The sequence below is a fragment of the Cherax quadricarinatus genome, chromosome 63 (genome assembly GCF_038502225.1).
Source record: "Cherax quadricarinatus isolate ZL_2023a chromosome 63, ASM3850222v1, whole genome shotgun sequence".
NCBI classification, from domain to species: domain Eukaryota; kingdom Metazoa; phylum Arthropoda; class Malacostraca; order Decapoda; family Parastacidae; genus Cherax; species Cherax quadricarinatus.
The window spans coordinates 16,213,032-16,238,132 of NC_091354.1; the positions used below are offsets into that span (position 1 = coordinate 16,213,032).

Genomic DNA, 25,101 nt, shown 5'->3' on the forward strand with positions numbered 1-25,101 from the left:
TAGCACAAATAGTCTGTCTCGGGCAATCACCGAGGAAGTGTGGCACTTGTTTAGACTGCGAGGGTACAACCCACGAAACCAGCAACAGGGTTGCTTTTTTTTTTTTTTTTTTTTTTATTCGCCGGTATTCTCGCGGCCCGGGTCTTTTCCAAGTAGTGGTGACCCGGTTGCTGATATTTAAGGTCAGCGCCTACAAAGGTTTTCCAGGTACAGTGTCATCCAGTCTTTCTGGAAATACCGTGAGTGTGTCTTCCAGGATCCACACTCATTGTTTATTATAATCATGGAGCGCTAAACCCGTAGGATTATACAGCGCATGTGGGGGGAGATGGAAGGTAGTCAGGCTCAATTCAGGGAACTGGAGCACAGATCCAATTCCCTAGATCAAGAGCCCCTCACCAGCGTCAAGGAACCCCCCTTGAGGGGACTCATTGTTTAGTGATGCATTCTGAGAATGTCTGAGGTGGACTTCTCTTTGTCTTAATTGAAAGTAGTGTCTTCTTTTTGGAATGGTGTTTTCCTTTATTTTAGGTAGGTTGTCTTTATTTAAGGTATCTTCTCTTTAAAGTTGTCTTCCTCTCTAAGATGTCTTCCTCTCTCTCTCTAATATAAACTAATCTTCGTATCATTTTATTTACGTATTATGTTGGTTGCCATCTTGCACATTTATTCCCGTGTGCACCATAATTGAGTAGTGTTTAGTGAAGGCAACAGCGTCTTGTTGTGAGGCGAGTCACATAAGAGACGGGGCTGCTGTCACTTGGTATTTCTTACGAACACAGAATAGAATTCCCGGGGTACCTTGCCGTAGGATAGTTCACTCACCAAATAATAAAAGGTGAAGGCAAATACCAAAGGTGGTTATTTGCATACACGTGTATTCCCACAGAGGCCTAGTCATGGACTGGGCCGCGGTGGCGTTGACGCCCGAAACGCTCTCCAGTTATACTCTTGGTATACCACCAATATTTACAATACGTGCAGTGTGTGCAACAGGACAGCAGTGTAGCAGATAACATAGTAGTAAGCGTTATAATAATCTTAACTCACTTCTACTGGCTTATAAACTCATACGAAAGAGACTAGTGTGTATAATCAGCCAGCTAGTGAGAGACTGTCTGTCAGACCAGTGGGTAAGTATAATGTCAGGGCGGCTGGAAGTCAATCCCTCACCCTGATTGGTTAGCGTATAACTGGCAGCCATTCACAGCAAAGTTGTGGGGCCCTGTCATAACTGCCGACTCGCTCGTTATAGAGGAAATGCAAGAAGTGGTTTTGTGATGCATAGCTAGTAAATGTAATGTACACAGTGAACATCACACACCTGTCACATTACACTCACAAAGAGACGAGCTTAGTGTCACATGTTACATTACACTCACAAAGAGACGAGCTTAGTGTCACCTGTTATATTACACTCACAAAGAGACGAGCTTAGTGTCACCTGTTACATTACACTCACAAAGAGACGAGCTTAGTGTCACCTGTCACATTACACTCACAAAGAGACGAGCTTAGTGTCACCTGTTACATTACACTCACAAAGAGACGAGCTTAGTGTCACCTGTTACATTACACTCACAAAGAGACGAGCTTAGTGTCACCTGTTACATTACACTCACAAAGAGACGAGCTTAGTGTCACTTGTTACATTACACTCACAAAGAGACGAGCTTAGTGTCACCTGTTACATTACACTCACAAAGAGACGAGCTTAGTGTCACCTGTTACATTACACTCACATAGAGACAGGCACCTGTTACATTACACTCACAAAGAGACGAGCTTAGTGTCACCTGTTACATTACACTCACAAAGAGACGAGCTTAGTGTCACCTGTCACATTACACTCACAAAGAGACGAGCTTAGTGTCACCTGTCACATTACACTCACAAAGAGACGAGCTTAGTGTCACCTGTTACATTACACTCACAAAGAGACGAGCTTAGTGTCACCTGTTACATTACACTCACAAAGAGACGAGCTTAGTGTCACCTGTTACATTACACTCACAAAGAGACGAGCTTAGTGTCACCTGTTACATTACACTCACAAAGAGACGAGCTTAGTGTCACCTGTTACATTACACTCACAAAGAGACGAACTTAGTGTCACCTGTTACATTACACTCACAAAGAGACGAGCTTAGTGTCACCTGTTACATTACACTCACAAAGAGACGAGCTTAGTGTCACCTGTTACATTACACTCACAAAGAGACGAGCTTAGTGTCACCTGTTACATTACACTCACAAAGAGACGAGCTTAGTGTCACCTGTTACATTACACTCACAAAGAGACGAGCTTAGTGTCACCTGTCACATTACACTCACAAAGAGACCTGTTACATTACACTCACAAAGAGACGAGCTTAGTGTCACCTGTTACATTACACTCACAAAGAGACGAGCTTAGTGTCACCTGTTACATTACACTCACAAAGAGACGAGCTTAGTGTCACCTGTTACATTACACTCACATAGAGACGGCACCTGTTATATTACACTCACAAAGAGACAGTTTAGTGTTACATTAGTCACATAGAGACGAGTTTAGTGCCATCTGTCATATTACAGTCACAGGTCTAGTGTTACCTGACACACGTTACCTATATTTCGCACCAAGATGACAATATTTAGCGTTAAATGCAAGATAATAAGCGTTTTTTTATCATAAGCAGCTTTTCTCATCTTTCTTCTCTCATTCTTTTCTACCTTTTCATCTTTTTCTTTTCTTAAAAATTCCTTATATTCCTCTTTTTACATTTTTTTACTGCCTTGTCTTACCCCTCACAGTTCTCTTCATATTCTCATCTCTTCACTTTTCTTCTGTCTCGCAGTGTGTCTTTTGTTCACACCTGTGTCTTGTGCATCTGGGGTGGGGTGGAGGGGCAGGTGCTCGTGGCTTGGATTGTTGTAAGCTCTCAGCTCTCACACCGAGGGACCGAGTTCTATCCTAGGCACGAGTGAAACATTGGGCAAGTTTCTTTACATCTGCTGCTCTTGTTCACCTAGAAGTAAGTAGGAACCTGGGTGTTAGCTGAGTACTTGTTCACCTAGAAGTAAGTAGGAACCTGGGTGTTAGCTGAGTACTGTGGGTCAAATCCTGGGAGAGATTAAAGAACCGTAATGAAAATAAAACGGATAATCTTGTGTTACTGGTGTTGAGGGCGTTCATTGTGTACACTGAGTGTAAGACCAGCTGCTGACCTCGGGAAGCACTCACTGAGTGTAAGACCAGCTGCTGACCCCGGGAAGCACTCACTGAGTGTAAGACCAGCTGCTGACCCCGGGAAGCACTCGCTGGAAACCCTTGTAAAGCAGCTTTATCTGTCAAAGCAGTAAACTCAATGGTAAACACATCCGCATATATATATATATATATATATATATATATATATATATATATATATATATATATATATATATATATATATATATATATATATATATGTGTGTGTGTGTGTGTCGTGCGATCTTGGCTTAAATAACAACGCTCATGTTGCCATATAAGACAAGCGAAAATTTGTTTATGCAGTAACTTCGCAAAAATCATTCTAAGCCTAACGAAAAAAATATATTTCATTGCGTTTATTTATTATTAAATTATTTTAAACGTATCTAAAATATATTTAGTTGGGTTAGGCTAAAATAAATTATTCTTGTTATAATAAGGTTAGGTAAGTTTTCTAAGATTCTTCTTGTGCAGATTTATAATTTTTTACATTAACATTAATGAAAAAAATATATCTTTAAACGTATAAGAGAAAAATTTAGAAAGGATTTAATTTTAAATGAGTTCTTGCTAATTGACCAGTTTTGCATATTCGTCACGACATATATATATATATATATATATATATATATATATATATATATATATATATATATATATATATATATATATATATATATATATATATATATATATATAAAGGAGGTACCACCTCTAGAACTGTCCTGGGGACCCTCATCCTCAGAAAAAAGAATAATCTTGCTTCAGGGAAAACTCAAGGTTCTGCCGATGCTATATTACATACAAGAGCAACCACATTCAGTGGTATCGTACAGTGGAAATGTTTTCGGTTCAGCTGTGAGACCCTCCTCTACTAAACTAGTTAGAAGAAAACCCTCATATATGCAAACAAGTCAAGTGCATATTACCTTGGTAGGTACCAGCACTTGGTACATATTACCTTGGTAGGTACCAGCACTTGGTACATATTACCTTGGTAGGTACCAGCACTTGGTACATATTACCTTGGTAGGTACCAGCACTTGGTACATATTACCTTGGTAGGTACCAGCACTTGGTACATATTACCTTGGTAGGTACCAGCACTTGGTACATATTACCTTGGTAGGTACCAGCACTTGGTACATATTACCTTGGTAGGTACCAGCACTTGGTACATATTACCTTGGTAGGTACCAGCACTTGGTACATATTACCTTGGTAGGTACCAGCACTTGGTACATATTACCTTGGTAGGTACCAGCACTTGGTACATATTACCTTGGTAGGTACCAGCACTTGGTACATATTACCATGGTAGGTACCAACACTTGGTACATATTACCTTGGTAGGTACCAGCACTTGGTACATATTACCTTGGTAGGTACCAGCACTTGGTACATATTACCTTGGTAGGTACCAGCACTTGGTACATATTACCTTGGTAGGTACCAGCACTTGGTACATATTACCTTGGTAGGTACCAGCACTTGGTACATATTACCTTGGTAGGTACCAGCACTTGATACATATTACCTTGGTAGGTACCAGCACTTGGTACATATTACCTTGGTAGGTACCAGCACTTGGTACATATTACCTTGGTAGGTACCAGCACTTGGTACATATTACCTTGGTAGGTACCAGCACTTGGTACATATTACCTTGGTAGGTACCAGCACTTGGTACATATTACCTTGGTAGGTACCAGCACTTGGTACATATTACCATGGTAGGTACCAACACTTGGTACATATTGCCTTGGTAGGTTTACCTGGAGTTTGCCTGGAGAGGGTTTCGGGGGTCAACGTCCCCGCGACCCTGTCTGAGACCAGGCCTCATGGTGGATCAGGGTCTGATCAACCAGGCTGTTACTGAAGATTGAGACACTTATGCAGCATGTGGGAATCTTTATTCAGGAAACGTTTCGCCACAGTGGCTTCATCAGTCCAATACAAAGAGGAAGGCGTAAGGAGAGGAGGAGTATGAGGTAATCAGTCCCTCAGCCTGGAATCGATGTGTTCAGTCCATCAATCTTGTAGAATGTACAGCATAGGGCCGTAGACGTGGCTTATATACTGTAGTGAGGTGAGGTGAAGCAGGCGGAGGCGGGGTCATAGTGGTACCATCCACTAGTCGAAGTAGGTCTTCGTTCGAAGGTTGAACAAGTGTTGAAGAATTCTTTGTAACAAGATCCCATGATGCTGCAGTGTCTGACAGTTGTGAAGAATGGTTTGAAAAACCGACAAGTTGAAGATTGAGACACTTATGCAGCATAAGTGTCTCAATCTTCAACTTGTCGGTTTTTCAAACCATTCATCACAGGCTGTTACTGCTGGCCGCACGCAAACTGACGTACAAACCACAGCCCGGTTGATCAGGTTTGGTCTAGTACTGACTTTAGGTGCTTGTCCCTTGCCTTCTTTAAGACAGCCAGGGATCTTTTGGTAACCCCCCTTGTGTATATTGGGAGGCAATTGAACAGTCTTGTGCCCCGGACACTTATTGTGTTGTCTCAGTGTACTCGTGGCGCCCTTGCTTTTCATTGGGGGAATGTTGCATCTCCAGGTAGGTAGACCTACCAAGGTAATACGTACCAACACTTGGTACATATTACCTTGGTAGGTACCAACACTTGGTACATATTACCTTGGTAGGTCTACTTACCTGGAGGTACTAGCACTTGGTACATATTACCTTGGTAGGTCTACCTACCTAGAGGTACTAGCTCTTGGTACATATTACCTTGGTAGGTCTACCTATCTAGAGGTACTAGCTCTTGGTACATATTACCTTGGTAGGTCTACGTACCTGGAGGTACTAGCACTTGGTACATATTACCTTGGTAGATAGCACACGTTCAGATTTTACAGTGGTTTTGAGAGTACACTTTTTATTGCAGTAGCCTAGGATTATCCAGTAGCCTGGGATTACCCAGTAGTCTGGGATTACCCAGTAGCCTGGGATTGCCCAGTAGCCTAGGATTACCCAGTAGCCTGGGATTACCCAGTAGCCTGGGATTACCCAGTAGCCTAAGATTACCCATTAACCTGGGATTACCCAGTAGCCTGGGATTACCCAGTAGCCTAGGATTACCCAGTAGCCTAGGATTACCCAGTAGCCTAGGATTACCCAGTAGCCTAGGATTACCCAGTAGCCTAGGATTACCCAGTAGCCTAGGATTACCCAGTAGCCTAGGATTACCCAGTAGCCTAGGATTACCCAGTAGCCTAGGATTACCCAGTAGCCTAGGATTACTTAATAAAGAGTGACGTCCACCGTGCTAGTGATGGATAAACTCCTCAAGAGAGGATGTAGGAAGGCAGTAGTTTGGCAGTAATAATAATTGGGAGGAGGTGCCAAGTTGTGTCACTGATGCAAATACTCTTGAGTAGCTTAAAAATAGGTTAAATACGTTAATGAGTGAGTTGTGTGAGAGTATTAGTTGCCTTGCATGGACCGGTATACGTCTACTTTGTACGTAAGGCAACACAGTTCACTGCTGTTATATGGCATGATGTTAGTAGACAAATATAGGCAAATATATTTTCTTTCTCTCCTGCTCGCACTTTCACATTTTTATCTCCTGCTCACGCCTTTACATCTTTCTCTCCTGCTCATACCTTTCTATCTTTGTCCTGTTTAACTGATCTTTCACGGGTGGTCTCCCCTTCTGTGTAATTCTTCTCATGATGACACTAATTACCCTGGCTAGTTGTTTCCCCTTGTATATGGTCCCAGACTCCTGGATAATGTTCTCTTATTTATTATACCAGCTGATGAGGTTACACCCTCCTCCCTTTCTCTCTCCTCTCACTTTTCTCCTTTAATACCTCCTTCTCTTTCTCCCCTCTTTCTTCTCCCTCTTCTTCTCTCCCTTTCTACTACCCATTCTGTATTTTCGCCAACTTAACTCCTCTACCACCACTCCCCCTACCACTCCACCCTTTTACTCCAAGCCTTCCCATCCGCTCCCCTGCCACCATTTCCCCTACCACCCCCTCCCTTACTACGTCCTCTTCCACTACTATACCCTCTACAAACCACTCGTTTACCACTTTCCCTACACCCTTTCTGTATGTTTCCACACCCAGCTTCTACGTTAGTTCACACATGCACCCACCACACCCACACCCACTACACACACTACAACCACTACACCCACACCCACCACACCCACACCCACTACACACACTACAACCACTACACCCACACCCACACCCACTACACACACTACAACCACTACACCCACACCCACCACACCCACACCCACTACACACACTACACCCACTACACCCACACCCACCACACCCACCACACTCACCACACCCACCACACCCACCACACTCACCACACCCACTACACCCACCACACCCACACCTACCACACCCACCACACTCACCACACCCACTACACCCACACCTACCACACCCACCACACTCACCACACCCACCACAACCACACCTACCACACCCACCACACTCACCACACCCACCACAACCACACCTACCACACCCACCACACCCACCACAACCACACCCACCACACCCACCACACCCACAACACCCACTACACCCACCACACCCACACCTACCACACCCACCACACCCACACTCACCACTCCCACCACACCCACACTCACCACACCCACCACACCCACACCTACCACACCCACCACTCACCACACCCACTACACCAACACCTACCACACCCACCACACTCACCACACCCACCACAACCACGCCTACCACACCCACCACACTCACCACACCCACCACAACCACCACAACCACACCTACCACACCCACCACACCTACCACACCCACCACACTCACCACACCCACCACACTCACCACACCCACCACACCCACCACAACCACACCTACCACACCCACCACACCCATAGCACCCACACCTACCACACCCACCACACCTACCACACCCACCACACTCACCACACCCACCACACCCACCACAACCACACCTACCACACCCACCACACCCATAGCACCCACACCTACCACACCCACCACACCTACCACACCCACCACACTCACCACACCCACCACACCCACCACAACCACACCTACCACACCCACCACACCCATAGCACCCACACCTACCACACCCACCACACCCAGATGACTGATCCCGAACTTCCTTGATTATAATAGTAGTAATGGTGGTGGTAGTGCTTGTAGTTGTTGTAGTAGTAGCAGCAGTGTTTGTGGTGATGATAGTAATAGTAGTAGTGGTAGTAGTAATAGTGGTAATAGTAGTAGTAGTGGTAGTAATAGTGGTAGTAATAGTAATTGTAATAGTAGTAGCAATAGTAATAATTGTAGTAGTAGTAGTGGTAGTAGTAATTGTAATAGTAGTAGTGTTAATATTAGTAGTATATTGGTGGTGATAGTAACAGTATAAGTGATAGTAGTGGTGACAACTTGTCCTCCTAGCATCTAAGTAGTTCCCTCACATACGGGTTGCAACACATTTCTTATTGAAGTCCCCTCAAGGGAGGTTCCTTGACGCTGGTGAGGGGCTCTTGATCTAGGGTATTGGATCTGTGCTCCAGTTCCCTGAATTAAGCCTTAATACCTTCCATATCCCCCCCCGGACAGGCGCCGGGTTTAGCGCTTCCCCATGATTATAATAATCTTATTGAGGTTAGTTTAGGTCAGACTCTCTCCTCTGTTTATAACAAATAACCTATAATAACACACCAAAATTATCAGTAAGAGGTAAAGGGCAATAAAAAGGTCTTGAGAGAGAGAAGAGAGCTCGAGCCTTTAGCTCATAAGACTGTCATTCCCATTTGCCTCCTTGGGGCGGGGATGGCAGACCAGAGAGGCCTAGCTTGTGGCTAGGCCTCCTCAAAGATGAGGAGGTACTTGTGCCTCCTCCCATGGGAGACTTAGGTCTCAGACACTCCCTAAAGAGGGAGCCAAGGCCGGGCCACCACTTGGAAAAAGCCCGGGCCGGGAGAATACCGGCGAATCTTTAAGAAGAAGGCAATAAAAAGTTGTGTGACGAGGAAACTGCCAATAATGAACGTCAGTCAGTAAGTATTTGACTGTTTATTAAGACGCCTTCACCAGTCACCCATTTGACTGTCTTCACAAAAGCGATTAAGAAGACGGGCTACCTACCTGGAGGGTGTTCCAGGGGTCTATGACCCCGGGGCCCAGTCGTTGACCAGGCCTCCCGGTTGATCAGGGGTCTGATCAACGAGGCTATTACTGCTGGTCGCACGTAGTCCAACGTATGAATAACAGAACGGCTGATTGGGTACTGACTTTAGGTCTCTGTCCAGCTCCCTCTTGAAGGCAGCCACGAGCCTGTGTTCGATATTATTATTATTATTATTATTATTATTATTATTATTATTATTATTATTATTATTATTATTACGGGCTGGTGATGACAGTAGTGGTAATTGTAAGTGTGGATGTATAGCTCTGCTCTCTCACCCTTCTTTTAATTATCTGTGCCCAGTGTTCTGTACTGTATATGTGGTAGTAAGCGCCTCGGCTGGCTTCATAAATTAGACACGTGTGCAGCACTTGGGTATCTTTCATTGTGGAAACGTTTCGCCACACAGTGACTTCATCAGTCCATTACAAAGAAGAATGGTGAAGATCAGAAGGAGTTTGAGATAATCAGTCCCTCAACCTGGCTGAGGGACTGATTAGGAAGAGAGCCTTTTGCTATATCATTTAGCCTCAGTTATTGTTCCATTCGTGGAGGAACGTTAAACCCATAGGGGACACTCAGCGGCTTGGAAATGGGAAACAGTCAAGTTCGATCCGAGGAAGATAAGGGGTAGTCGCAGTTGTGTTGCATCAAGAGTCCTTCAGTACTTGCAAGATACTCCATAAGTTGTGCTATCTGCCAGACGTATGTACTTCACCCACTGCTCTTACTGGCACCTGACTGACACCTGACAGACACTTAACTCACCTGACTGACACCTGACTCACATGACTGACACCTGACTCACATGACAGAAACTTAACTCACCTAGCAGACACCTAACTAACCTGGCTGACATATAACTCACCTGGTTGACACTTGACTAACCTGGTTGACACCTGGCTGACACAGGATTGACCTCTGAGTCAAGGTAGCTTATCTTATTAAATTAAGGATGACTCGGAGTCCCCCTCATAGCTGACGTGACCTTCCCTGAGTCAGCCAGCTGACATTTGAAGTTCCGGGGACCAGCGGTTGATTGATTCGCCAAATTGTTGAGACTTGGCTGTCGTGAGGCACAAGAAGAGGACGGTGGTTAGTGAAGAGAAGGGAGAGTAATGATGGGAAGGAGAGAGAGAGAGAGAGAAGGGAGGGGAGGTAAGGGAAGGATGGGAGGGTACGAACAAAGAGGGAAAGACGATAAGAGTAGGAATCAAAATTGAAGAAAAAAGGAGGAAGGAAATGTGAAGGAAAGAGGAGGATTAGGAAGAAGAGGAAGAGGAGGATTAATAAGAAGGGGAAGGAGAGGATTAGGAGGAAGAGAATTTAGAGGAGAAAGAGGAAAAGGAGGATTAGGAGGAGGAGGAAGATTAAGAGGAGGTGATAGTGGTGGTGTTAGAATGAAAGGATCAAGAGGACGACTAGTAGGAGGAAGAGGAGGATTACTAGGAAGAGGAAGAGGAAGTGATAGTATACCTGGAGAGAGTTCCGGGGCTCAACGCCCCCGTGGCCCGGTCTGTGACCAGGCCTCACGGTGGATGAGGGGCTGATCAATCAGGTTGTTACTGCTGACTGCACGTAATCCAACGTACGAACCACAGCCCAGATGGTGAGGTATTGACTTTAGGTGCCTGTCCAGGCACGTATTGGTAATCCCCCTGATGTATGCTGGGAGGCAGTTGAACAGTCTTGGGCCTCTGACACTTATTGTGTTGTCTCTTATCGTGCTAGTGGCACCACTGCTTTTCATTGGGGGGATGTTGCATCGTCTGCCGAGTCTTTTGCTTTCGAAGGGAGTGATTTTCGTGTGCAAGTTTGGTACTAGTCCCTCTAGGATTTTCCAGGTGTATATAATCATGTATCTCTCCCGCCTGCGTTCCAGGGAGTACAGGTTTAGGAACTTCAAGCGTTCCAGTAATTGAGGTGGTTTATCGCAGTTATGTGCGACGTGAAGATTCTCTACAATTTCTAGGTCAGCAAATTCACCAGCATTGAGAGGTGCTGTTAGTGTGCAGCAATATTCCAGCCTAGATAGAACAAGCGACCTGAAGAGTGTCATCTCATTATCCATCCTGCCATTTTTCTAGCTGATGCGATTGATACAATGTTACGGTCCTTGAAGGTGAGATCCTCCAACGTGATCACCCCCAGGTCTTTGACATTAGTGTTTCGCTCTATTGTGTGGTTGGAATTTGTTTTATACTCCGATGAAATTTTAATTTCCTCACGTTTTCCGTATCGGAGTAATTGGAATTTCTCATCATTGAACTTCATATTGTTTTCTGCAGCCCATTTAAAGATTTGGTTGATATCCGCCTGGAGTCTTGCAGTGTCTGCAATGGAGGACACTGCCAGGCAAATTCGGGTGTCATCTGCAAAGGAAGACACGGCGCTGTGGCTTATATCCCTGTCTATGTCCGATATGAGGATGAAGAACAAAATGGAGCGAGTACTGTGCCTTGTGGAACAGAGCTTTTCACCGTAGCCGCCTCAGACTTTATTGACTATTACTCTTTGTGTTCTATTTGTTAGGAAATTATAGATCCATTTACCGACTTTTCCTGTTATTCTTTCATCACGCATTTTGTGCGCTATTACACCATGGTCACACTTGTCAAAGGCTTTTGCAAAGTCTGTGTATATTGCATATGTATTCTGTTTGTCATCTAGAGCATCCAGGACCTTGTCATAGTGGTCCAGTAGTCGAGACAGACAGGAGCGACCATGTTGCCCTGGGTTGTGTAACTGATGCGTTTCTAGATGGGTGGTGATCTTGCTTCTTAGGACCCTTTCAAAGATTTTTATGATATGGGACGTTAGCGCTATCAGTCTGTAGTTCTTTGCTATTACTTTACTGCCCCCTTTGTGGAGTGGGGCTATGTCTGTTGTTTTAAGAAACTGTGGGACGACCCCAGTGTCCATGCTCCTTCTCCACAGGATGTTAAAAGGACTTGATAGGGGCTTCTTGCAGTTTTTGATGAACACGGAGTTCCATGAGTCTGCGCCTGGGGCAGAGTGCATGGGCATGTCATTTATCGCCTGTTCGAAGTCATTTGGCGTCAGGATAATATCAGATAGGTGTGTGTCTGCCAAATTTTCTCATAAAAAATTCATTTAGGTCTTCGACTTTGTCTGGTTAGTGGCTTGTTAAAAGCCAAGTCATATTGGGACTTGAGTAGCTCAATCATTTCCTTGCTGTCATCTGTGTAGGACCCATCTTGTTTAAGTAGGGGCCCAATACTGGATGTTGTTCTAGACTTTGGGTTTCTTTCAGTTTCGTTTATGGATTTTAGTTCTTCTCGCGTTTCTGACTCCTCTAAGATTCCTATAGCTTTAGTTCAATGTTTGCTATTTCTCTGACCAGTGTCTCCCTACGTATTGCAGATATAATATTGGCCACTTGTAGCCGCTCTGTTAATCGTTGCCTTCGCCTATATAGGGAGCGCCTTTCTTTTTCTAGTTTACATCTTCTCCTTTTCCTTAAGGGAATATGCATTGAGCATACCTCAAGTGCAACAGAGTTAATTTGTTTTCGACATAGGGTAGGATCCGTGTTGTTTAATTTATCTTTCCAGTTTATATCATTTAAGACTTGGTTTACTTGGTCTGACCTTATGTGTTTGTTTAGGTTGTAGCCCGGGATCCATATTTCGTTGTCCAAGTGATCCTTTATGTGGGTCTCTGTGAAAACCGCGAACATTGCGGTTGACTCCGTCAGCAGTCCACGGATGAAAGGTGGACAAAAATTCTCTATGTTAATAAGGTACACAGTATTATTAATGGCATTTTTCTGATAAGACGTTTGTTGGCCCACCAGAGAATTGATCATTTCTCCAGAATTTATCAAATTTCTGGTGGATCAAGCTTCTAAATAAAAGACATAAACCACACATTGTTAATAAAACAGTGTGGTTAATGTCGTCTAAATAAAACGATATAAATCACACACATACCTCTTATATACTTTTGATGAGTTCCGAGAATCTTCCTACTCTTGGAGTCCGGTCATGGGCCAGGCTCATCTGGTGCTAGCGTGATCAACCAGGTTGTTGCTGCCCCAAATACCAATCACAGCCTAGTTGATATGGGACCTGGTGACGATACTTGTCTTCCTGTTAGTATAACACAATGTGTGGTTTATGTCGTCTCAGCAAACAACATAAACCACACATTGATTAACGTACTTGACGGTGTAACATACCACTGATATACTTGACAGTTATGAATAATTATGATTGTGAGGAGTGACGTGAAGAGGCAGTGTAGGGTGGGTGAGGGGGACCAGTTGAGAGTTAGGGAGAATATTAACAAGCAGTGGACCAGTTGAGAGTTAGGGAGAATATTAACAAGCAGTGGACCAGTTGAGAGTTAGGGAGAATATTAACAAGCAGTGGATCAGTTGAGAGTTAGGGAGAATATTAACAAGCAGTGGACCAGTTGAGAGTTAGGGAGAATATTAACAAGCAGTGGATCAGTTGAGAGTTAGGGAGAATATTAACAAGCAGTGGATCAGTTGAGAGTTAGGGAGAATATTAACAAGCAGTGGATCAGTTGAGAGTTAGGGAGAATATTAACAAGCAGTGGATCAGTTGAGAGTTAGGGAGAATATTAACAAGCAGTGGATCAGTTGAGAGTTAGGGAGAATATTAACAAACAGTGGACCAGTTGTGAGTTAGGGAGAATATTAACAAGCAGTGGATCAGTTGAGAGTTAGGGAGAATATTAACAAGCAGTGGATCAGTTGAGAGTTAGGGAGAATATTAACAAGCAGTGGATCAGTTGAGAGTTAGGGAGAATATTAACAAGCAGTGGATCAGTTGAGAGTTAGGGAGAATATTAACAAGCACTGGATCAGTTGAGAGTTAGGGAGAATATTAACAAGCAGTGGATCAGTTGAGAGTTAGGGAGAATATTAACAAACAGTGGATCAGTTGTGAGTTAGGGAGAATATTAACAAGCAGTGGATCAGTTGAGAGTTAGGGAGAATATTAACAAGCAGTGGATCAGTTGAGAGTTAGGGAGAATATTAACAAGCAGTGGATCAGTTGAGAGTTAGGGAGAATATTAACAAGCAGTGGATCAGTTGAGAGTTAGGGAGAATATTAACAAGCAGTGGATCAGTTGAGAGTTAGGGAGAATATTAACAAACAGTGGACCAGTTGTGAGTTAGGGAGAATATTAACAAGCAGTGGATCAGTTGAGAGTTAGGGAGAATATTAACAAGCAGTGGATCAGTTGAGAGTTAGGGAGAATATTAACAAGCAGTGGATCAGTTGAGAGTTAGGGAGAATATTAACAAGCACTGGATCAGTTGAGAGTTAGGGAGAATATTAACAAGCAGTGGATCAGTTGAGAGTTAGGGAGAATATTAACAAGCAGTGGATCAGTTGAGAGTTAGGGAGAATATTAACAAACAGTGGACCAGTTGTGAGTTAGGGAGAATATTAACAAGCAGTGGATCAGTTGAGAGTTAGGGAGAATATTAACAAGCAGTGGATCAGTTGAGAGTTAGGGAGAATATTAACAAGCAGTGGATCAGTTGAGAGTTAGGGAGAATATTAACAAGCAGTGGATCAGTTGAGAGTTAGGGAGAATATTAACAAACAGTGGACCAGTTGTGAGTTAGGGAGAATATTAACAAGCAGTGGATCAGTTGAGAGTTAGGGAGAATATTAACAAGCAGTGGATCAGTTGAGAGTTAGGGAGAATATTAACAAGCAGTGGATCAGTTGAGAGTTAGGGAGAATATTAACAAGCAGTGGATCAGTTGAGAGTTAGGGAGAATATTAACAAGCACTGGATCAGTTGAGAGTTAGGGAGAATATTAACAAGCAGTGGATCAGTTGAGAGTTAGGGAGAATATTAACAAACAGTGGATCAGTTGTGAGTTAGGGAGAATATTAACAAGCAGTGGATCAGTTGAGAGTTAGGGAGAATATTAACAAGCAGTGGATCAGTTGAGAGTTAGGGAGAATATTAACAAGCAGTGGATCAGTTGAGAGTTAGGGAGAATATTAACAAGCAGTGGATCAGTTGAGAGTTAGGGAGAATATTAACAAGCAGTGGATCAGTTGAGAGTTAGGGAGAATATTAACAAACAGTGGACCAGTTGTGAGTTAGGGAGAATATTAACAAGCAGTGGATCAGTTGAGAGTTAGGGAGAATATTAACAAGCAGTGGATCAGTTGAGAGTTAGGGAGAATATTAACAAGCAGTGGATCAGTTGAGAGTTAGGGAGAATATTAACAAGCACTGGATCAGTTGAGAGTTAGGGAGAATATTAACAAGAAATGGATCAGTTGAGAGTTAGGGAGAATATTAACAAGCACTGGATCAGTTGAGAGGGAGAATATTAACAAGCAGTGGATCAGTTGAGAGTTAGGGAGAATATTAACAAGCAGTGGATTAGTTGAGAGTTAGGGAGATTATTAACAAGCAGTGGACCAGTTGAGAGTTAGGGAGAATATTAACAAGCAGTGGATCAGTTGAGAGTTAGGGAGAATATTAACAAGCAGTGGATCAGTTGAGAGTTAGGGAGAATATTAACAAGCAGTGGATCAGTTGAGTTAGGATGAATATTAACAAGCAGTGGACCAGTTGAGAGTTAGGGAGATTATTAACAAGCAGTGGATCAGTTGAGAGTTAGGGAGAATATTAACAAGCAGTGGATCAGTTGAGTTAGGATGAATATTAACAAGCAGTGGATCAGTTGAGAGTTAGGGAGAATATTAACAAGCAGTGGATCAGTTGAGAGTTAGGGAGATTATTAACAAGCAGTGGACCAGTTGAGTTAGGATGAATATTAACAAGCAGTGGACCAGTTGAGTTAGGATGAATATTAACAAGCAGTGGACCAGTTGAGAGTTATGATGAATATTAACAAGCAGTGAACCAGTTGAGAGTTAGGATGAATATTAACAAGCAGTGGATCAGTTGAGAGTTAGGGAGAATATTAACAAGCAGTGGATCAGTTGAGAGTTAGGGAGAATATTAACAAGCACTGGATCAGTTGAGAGTTAGGGAGAATATTAACAAGCAGTGGATCAGTTGAGAGTTAGGGAGAATATTAACAAGCACTGGATCAGTTGAGAGGGAGAATATTAACAAGCAGTGGATCAGTTGAGAGTTAGGGAGAATATTAACAAACAGTGGATCAGTTGTGAGTTAGGGAGAATATTAACAAGCAGTGGATCAGTTGCGAGTTAGGGAGATTATTAACAAGCAGTGGACCAGTTGAGAGTTAGGGAGAATATTAACAAGCAGTGGATCAGTTGAGAGGGAGAATATTAACAAGCAGTGGATCAGTTGAGAGTTAGAGAGAATATTAACAAGCAGTGGATCAGTTGAGAGTTAGGGAGAATATTAACAAGCAGTGGATCAGTTGAGAGTTAGGGAGAATATTAACAAGCAGTGGATTAGTTGAGAGTTAGGGAGATTATTAACAAGCAGTGGACCAGTTGAGAGTTAGGGAGAATATTAACAAGCAGTGGATCAGTTGAGAGTTAGGGAGAATATTAACAAGCAGTGGATCAGTTGAGAGTTAGGGAGAATATTAACAAGCAGTGGATCAGTTGAGTTAGGATGAATATTAACAAGCAGTGGACCAGTTGAGAGTTAGGGAGATTATTAACAAGCAGTGGATCAGTTGAGAGTTAGGGAGAATATTAACAAGCAGTGGATCAGTTGAGTTAGGATGAATATTAACAAGCAGTGGATCAGTTGAGAGTTAGGGAGAATATTAACAAGCAGTGGATCAGTTGAGAGTTAGGGAGATTATTAACAAGCAGTGGACCAGTTGAGTTAGGATGAATATTAACAAGCAGTGGACCAGTTGAGTTAGGATGAATATTAACAAGCAGTGGACCAGTTGAGAGTTATGATGAATATTAACAAGCAGTGAACCAGTTGAGAGTTAGGATGAATATTAACAAGCAGTGGACCAGTTGAGAGTTATGATGAATATTAACAAGCAGTGGACCAGTTGAGAGTTAGGATGAATATTAACAAGCAGTGAACCAGTTGAGAGTTATGATGAATATTAACAAGCAGTGAACCAGTTGAGAGTTAGGATGAATATTAACAAGCAGTGAACCAGTTGAGAGTTAGGATGAATATTAACAAGCAGTGAACCAGTTGAGAGTTATGATGAATATTAACAAGCAGTGAACCAGTTGAGAGTTAGGATGAATATTAACAAGCAGTGAACCAGTTGAGAGTTAGGATGAATATTAACAAGCAGTGAACCAGTTGAGAGTTATGATGAATATTAACAAGCAGTGAACCAGTTGAGAGTTATGATGAATATTAACAAGCAGTGAACCAGTTGAGAGTTAGGATGAATATTAACAAGCAGTGAACCAGTTGAGAGTTATGATGAATATTAACAAGCAGTGAACCAGTTGAGAGTTAGGATGAATATTAACAAGCAGTGAACCAGTTGAGAGTTAGGATGAATATTAACAAGCAGTGAACCAGTTGAGAGTTATGATGAATATTAACAAGCAGTGAACCAGTTGAGAGTTAGGATGAATATTAACAAGCAGTGAACCAGTTGAGAGTTATGATGAATATTAACAAGCAGTGAACCAGTTGAGAGTTAGGATGAATATTAACAAGCAGTGGATCAGTTGAGAGTTAGGGAGAATATTAACAAGCAGTGGACCAGTTGAGAGTTAGGATGAATATTAACAAGCAGTGGACCAGTTGAGAGTTAGGGAGAATATTAACAAGCAGTGGATCAGTTGAGAGTTAGGGAGAATATTAACAAGCAGTGGACCAGTTAGGGGTAATATTAAGAAGTAACAAGTTAAGAGTAAGGGAGAACATAAAGGTTTACAGTGTTATAGAGTGGTAGTTCAAGGTCCGCCATAACTACCTCATCACCTGGTTAACAGTAATCCCAGGACACTAGTGGATCAAGGTGTCTTCATGCTGCTCAAGGCTTCCTGATCCAAGGAATTGGAGCTGCCTTTTCCCTCCTTGGATCAGTCCTCGTTACTATTCATTGCCAAGGCGTTGTATGACCCCTACTAATTGAGCGCTTCCCTATGGTGATGATAATGATGATAATAATATTAGCAATACTAACACCAGCGATTTTGTTTTAATTTATACCGCAATATTTTATGCATATCTTCCTGTGTATATATTTATACATCACAATATATTTATACATATCCGCTTTGTTTTTGAAGAACAGCTCAGACACACTGAACTGCCACACAAATGAAAATTTTTCGAAAAAAAAAATTGTCTACGTTACTAGATATATTTTGTTAAACTGATATATAAATTTTAGATTTTGCACCAAAGCTGCTTCAACAAGCTTACTTGACTTTGATCAATATTGATCATAATCCATGTTAACCTGTGACACAGTACCACACAAGAGATTAGTGCAAAAACTGGAGGACCAAGCAGGGATAACAGGGAAGGCACTACAATGGATCAGGGAATACTTGTCAGGAAGACAGCAGCGAGTCATGGTACGTGGCGAGGTGTCAGAGTGGGCACCTGTGACCAGCGGGGTCCCGCAGGGGTCAGTCCTAGGACCAGTGCTGTTTCTGGTATTTGTGAACGACATGACGGAAGGAATAGACTCTGAGGTGTCCCTGTTTGCAGATGACGTGAAGTTGATGAGAAGAATTCACTCATCGAAGACCAGGCAGAACTACAAAAGGATCTGGACAGGCTGCAGACCTGGTCCAGCAATTGGCTCCTGGAGTTCAATCCCACCAAGTGCAAAGTCATGAAGATTGGGGAAGGGCAAAGAACACCGCAGACGGAGTACAGTCTAAGGGGCCAGAGACTACAAACCTCACTGAAGGAAAAAGATCTTGGGGCGAGTATAACACCGAGCACATCTCCTGAAGCGCACATCAACCAAATAACTGCTGCAACATATGGGCGCCTAGCAAACCTCAGAACAGCATTCCGACATCTTAATAAGGAGTCGTTCAGGACCCTGTACACCGTGTACGTTAGGCCCATATTGGAGTATGCGGCACCAGTTTGGAACCCACACCTAGCCAAGCATGTGAAGAAACTAGAGAATGTGCAAAGGTTTGCCACAAGACTAGTCCCAGAGCTAAGAGGTATGTCCAACGAGGAGAGGATAAGGGAAATCAACCTGACGACACTGGATGACAGGAGAGATAGGGGGGGACATGATAACGACTTACAAAATACTGAGAGGAATTGACAAGGTTGACAAAGACAGGATGTTCCACAGACTGGACACAGCAACAAGGGGACACAGTTGGAAGCTGAAGACACAGATGAATCACAGGGATGTTAGGAAGTATTTCTTCAGCCACAGAGTAGTCAGGAAGTGGAATAGTTTGGGAAGAGATGTAGTGGAGGCAGGATCCATACATAGCTATAAGCAGAGGTACGATAAAGCTCATGGTTCAGGGAGAGTGACCTAGTGGCGACCAGTGAAGAGGCGGGGCCAGGAGCTTGGACTCGACCCCTGCAACCTCAACTAGGTGAGTTAAACTAGGTGAGTACACACACACACACACACACACACACACACACACACACACACACACACACACACACACGCTCCTTGAGTTTAACCCTGCCAAGTGCAAAGTCATGAAGATTGGGGAAGGGCAAAGAAGACCGCAGACACATTATAGTTTAGATGGCCAAAGACTGCAAACCTCACTCAAGTAAAAAGATCTGGGGGTGAGTATGCTCCGGAGACACACATGAACCAGATAACTGCTGCAGCATATGGGCGCCTGGCAAATAGCGTTCCGATACCTTAGTAAGGAATCGTTCAAGACATTGTACACCGTGTACGTCAGGCCCATACTGAAGTACGCAGCACCTTTTGGAACCCACACCTGGTCAAGCACATCAAGAAATTAGAGAAAGTGCAAAGGTTTTCATCAAGGTTAGTTCCAGAGCTAATGGGAATGTCCTATGAAGAAAGGTTGAGGGAAATCAGTCTGACGACACTGGAGGACAGGAGGGATAGGGGAGACATAATAGCGACATACAAAATACTGCGTAGAATAGATAAGGTGGGCAGAGACAGAATGTTCCAGAGAGGGGACACAGAAACAAGGGGTCACAGTTGGAAGCTGAAGACTCAGACGAGTCATAGGGATGTTAAGAAGTTTCTTCAGTCATAGAGTTGCCAGGAAGTGGAATAGTCTAGCAAGTGATGTAGTGAAGGCAGGAACCATACATAGCTTTAAGACGAGGTATGACAAAGCTCAGGGAGCAGAGAGAGAGAGAGGACCTAGTAGCGATCAGTGAAGAGTAGGTGAGTACAATTAGGTGAGTACACACACACACGTGCACACGCAGGCGATGTAGTGGAGGCAGGAACTATACATAGTTTTAAGACGAGGTATGATAAAGCTCATGGAGCAGGGAGAGGAAGGACACAGTAGCGGTCAGTGAAGAGGCGGGGCCAGGAGCTGAGTCTCGACCCCTGCAACCACAATTAGGTGAGTACAGTTAGGTAACTACACACACACACACACACACACAGGAGAAAGCACGATTAAGGGACATGCCGGCATACAAGAAGGCGTATCTCAACCGCTACAGAACACAAGAAGAAAGGCAGAAACTGAGAGAGATGGTACAAAGGCGAAAGGAGGAAAGAGAGGGGATGGAGAAGACAGACAGGAGATCCCAGACACAGGAAGAAGATCAAATACAACCTCCCTCACAGCTTCCTATAGAAGCCTCCCAACCAGGTCAACCCCAGTGCAGCCAAACACTCTAAACCAAAACACCCATGCCACATCCAATGCCCCCACCCACTACATTACAAACTCCACCCCCACAGCAACCACCCATAGTTCCTTATCAGGTCTCCCACTTCCCCAACCCCAATACACCTCCCAGACCACAGTCTTAGAAAAGAAGTTGAAGGTGTGGTATACAAATGCAGATGGAATAACAAATAAGTATGAGGAGTGGCATGAAAGAATCAAGGAGACATCCCCAGACATAATAGCACTCACAGAAACAAAACTCACCAGAATAATAACAGATTCAATCTTTCCACCTGGATATCAAATCCTCAGGAAAGACAGAGGGAGGAGAGGGGGAGGAGGAGTTGCACTGTTCATTAAAAACCAGTGGGGTTTTGAGAAAATGGAAGGAATGGATGGCACGGGTGAGAGGGACTACTTAGTAGGAACAATCCAGTCTGAGGGACATAAGGTGATAATTGCAGTAATGTACAACCCACCACAGAACTGCAGGAGACCAAGAGAAGAATACGATGAGAGCAACAGAGCCATGGTCGACACACTAGCCGAGGTGGCCAGGAGAGCACACATGGGGGGAGCAAAGTTACTAGTTATGGGTGATTTCAATCACAAGGAGATTGACTGGGAAAACCTGGAGCCCCATGGGGGTCCCGAAACATGCAGAGCCAAGATGATGGATGTAGTACTGGAAAACCTCATGCATCAACATGTTAGAGACACTACCAGAGAGAGAGGAGAAGATGAACCAGCAAGACTGGACCTTGTATTCACCTTGAGTAGTTCAGACATCGAGGATATCTTGTATGAAAGGCCCATGGGAGCTAGTGATCATGTGGTTCTGTGCTTCGACTACATAGTTGAGCTCCAAGTGGAGAGAGTAGCAGGAATAGGGTGGGAAAAACCAAACTACAAAAGGGGGAACTACTCAGGCATGAGGAACTTCCTTCAAAACATTCAGTGGGAGAGGGAACTGACAGGAAAACCAGTACAAGAAATTATGGACTATGTGGCAACAAAATGCAAGGAGGCAGTGGAGAGGTTTGTTCCCAAGGGAAACAGAAATAATGGGAAGAACAGAACGAGTCCTTGGTTCACCCAAAGGTGTAGGGAGGCAAAAACTAGGTATACTAGAGAATGGAAAAGGTACAGAAGACAGAGAACTCAGGAAAATAAAGAGATTAGCCAAAGAGCCAGAAACGAATATGCACAGATAAGAAGGGAGGCTCAGCGACAATATGAAAATGACATAGCATCGAAAGTCAAGACTGACCCGAAGCTGTTGTACAGCCACATCAGGAGGAAAACAACAGTCAAGGACCAGGTAATCAGACTGAGGAAGGGTGATGGGGAATTCACAAGAAACGACCGAGAGGTATGTGAGGACCTCAACACGAGATTTAAAGAAGTATTTACAGTGGAAACCAGTAGGACTCCAGGAAATCAGAACAGGGGGGTACACCAGCAAGTGCTGGATGAGGTACATATAACCAAGGAGGAAGTGAAGAAGCTACTATGCGAACTTGACACCTCAAAGGCGGTGGGACCAGACAACATCTCTCCGTGGGTCCTTAAAGAGGGAGCAGAGATATTGTGTGTGCCATTAACAAAGATCTTCAACACATCATTTGAAACTGGGCAACTCCCTGAGGCATGGAAGATGGCAAATGTAGTCCCAATTTTTAAAAAGGGAGACAGACATGAGGCACTAAACTACAGACCTGTATCACTAACGTGTATAGTATGCAAGGTCATGGAGAAGATCATCAGGAGGAGAGTGGTGGAGCACCTGGAAAGAAACAAGTGTATAATTGACAACCAGCACGGTTTCAGGGAAGGAAAATCCTGTGTCACAAACCTACTAGAGTTTTATGACAAGGTGACAGAAGTAAGACAAGAGAGAGAGGGGTGGATCGACTGCATTTTTTTGGACTGCAAGAAGGCCTTCGACACAGTCCCTCACAAGAGGTTACTGCAAAAGCTAGAGGATCAGGCACACATAACAGGAAAGGCACTGCAATGGATCAGAGAATATCTGACAGGGAGGCAACAACGAGTCATGGTACGTGACGAGGTGTCAGAGTGGGCGCTTGTGACAAGCGGGGTTCCACAGGGGTCAGTCCTAGGACCTGTGCTCTTCTTGGTATATCTGAACGACATAACGGAAGGGATAGACTCAGAAGTGTCCTTGTTTGCAGATGATGCGAAGTTAATGAGAAGAATCAAATCGGATGAGGATCAGGCAGGACTACAAAGAGACCTGGACAGGCTACAAGCATGGTCCAGCAACTGGCTCCTTGAGTTTAACCCTGCCAAATGCAAAGTCATGAAGATTGGGGAAGGGCAAAGAAGACCGCAGACACAATATAGTTTAGATGGCCAAAGACTGCAAACCTCACTCAAGGAAAAAGATCTGGGGGTGAGTATAACACCGAGCATATCTCCTGAGGCGCACATCAATCAGATAACTGCTGCAGCATACGGACGCCTGGCAAACCTACAGATAGCGTTCCGATACCTCAGTAAGGATTACTTGGAGTTTACCTGGAGAGAGTTCCGGGGGTCAACGCCCCCGCGGCCCGGTCTGTGACCAGGCCTCCTGGTGGATCAGAGCCTGATCAACCAGGCTGTTGCTGCTGGCTGCACGCAAACCAACGTACGAGCCACAGCCCGGCTGATCCGGAACTGACTTTAGGTGCTTGTCCAGTGCCAGCTTGAAGACTGCCAGGGGTCTGTTGGTAATCCCCCTTATGTGTGCTGGGAGGCAGTTGAACAGTCTCGGGCCCCTAACACTTATTGTATGGTCTCTTAACGTGCTAGTGACACCCCTGCTTTTCATTGGGGGGATGGTGCATCGTCTGCCAAGTCTTTTGCTTTCGTAGTGAGTGATTTTCGTGTGCAAGTTCGGTACTAGTCCCTCTAGGATTTTCCAGGTGTATATAATCATGTATCTCTCCCTCCTGCGTTCCAGGGAATACAGGTTTAGGAACCTCAAGCGCTCCCAATAATTGAGGTGTTTTATCTCCGTTATGCGCGCCGTGAAAGTTCTCTGTACATTTTCTAGGTCGGCAATTTCACCTGCCTTGAAAGGTGCTGTTAGTGTGCAGCAATATTCCAGCCTAGATAGAACAAGTGACCTGAAGAGTGTCATCATGGGCTTGGCCTCCCTAGTTTTGAAGGTTCTCATTATCCATCCTGTCATTTTTCTAGCAGATGCGATTGATACAATGTTATGGTCCTTGAAGGTGAGATCCTCCGACATGATCACTCCCAGGTCTTTGACGTTGGCGTTTCGCTCTATTTTGTGGCCAGAATTTGTTTTGTACTCTGATGAAGATTTAATTTCCTCGTGTTTACCATATCTGAGTAATTGAAATTTCTCATCGTTGAACTTCATATTGTTTTCTGCAGCCCACTGAAAGATTTGGTTGATGTCTGCCTGGAGCTTTGCAGTGTCTGCAATGGAAGACACTGTCATGCAGATTCGGGTGTCATCTGCAAAGGAAGACACGGTGCTGTGGCTGACATCCTTGTCTATGTCGGATGTAAGGATGAGGAACAAGATGGGAGCGAGTACTGTGCCTTGTGGAACAGAGCTTTTCACCGTAGCTGCCTCGGACTTTACTCTGTTGACGACTACTCTCTGTGTTCTGTTAGTGAGGAAATTATAGATCCATCGACCGACTTTTCCTGTTATTCCTTTAGCACGCATTTTGTGCGCTATTACGCCATGGTCACACTTGTCGAAGGCTTTTGCAAAGTCTGTATATATTACATCTGCATTCTTTTTGTCTTCTAGTGCATTTAGGACCTTGTCGTAGTGGTCCAATAGTTGAGACAGACAGGAGCAACCTGTTCTAAACCCATGTTGCCCTGGGTTGTGTAACTGATGGGTTTCTAGATGGGTGGTGATCTTGCTTCTTAGGACCCTTTCA

At 44.0% G+C, this 25,101-nt stretch overlaps 1 protein-coding gene across 1 annotated transcript in view; it reads left to right on the top strand.

Annotated features, from left to right (window-relative positions):
- LOC128698156 (uncharacterized) overlaps positions 1 to 25,101 on the top strand; it is a 542,913-nt gene that overhangs the window by 411,486 nt on the left and 106,326 nt on the right. The window lies entirely within an intron of this gene.